Source organism: Ceratina calcarata, unplaced genomic scaffold (genome assembly GCF_001652005.2).
Source record: "Ceratina calcarata isolate Rehan_Ccalc_2016 unplaced genomic scaffold, ASM165200v1 scaffold1724, whole genome shotgun sequence".
Classification (NCBI taxonomy): Eukaryota; Metazoa; Arthropoda; class Insecta; order Hymenoptera; family Apidae; genus Ceratina; species Ceratina calcarata.
The window spans coordinates 1-403 of record NW_017138614.1 but is presented as its reverse complement, the minus strand read 5'-3'; positions in this window follow the sequence as shown (position 1 = coordinate 403).

The following is a 403-nucleotide window of genomic DNA, read 5'->3' as shown; positions in this document are numbered from 1 at the left end:
ATAATTAAACAATTATGACAGCAAATCAATTTTTTCATTAACACAAATCTCGCAAATCGCCAAGAAATCACATCAGAAATAATTAATACACCTGGATTAAAATATCCCAGACACGTTTCATTGTATTATATTTCTCTACAAATTGTGCTTCATAATAGAAGACAAGGTAGGGAATTTGATGGAATTTATGCCTTGCGTGTAATTAAATAATTACTATAGATCATGCACGACCGGTTTGTATCTATTATTTAGCACGAGATTGATCGATTAGATAAAAATATGGGGCGTAGCAATGTTACAAACGCGTCCCATCTATACAGGGAGTCATAGAAAATGTGTTAGAGGTGACTCTGGAGGTGTTCCTGAACAACAATTTCCTTTGCAAAATGCAAAATGAGCTATG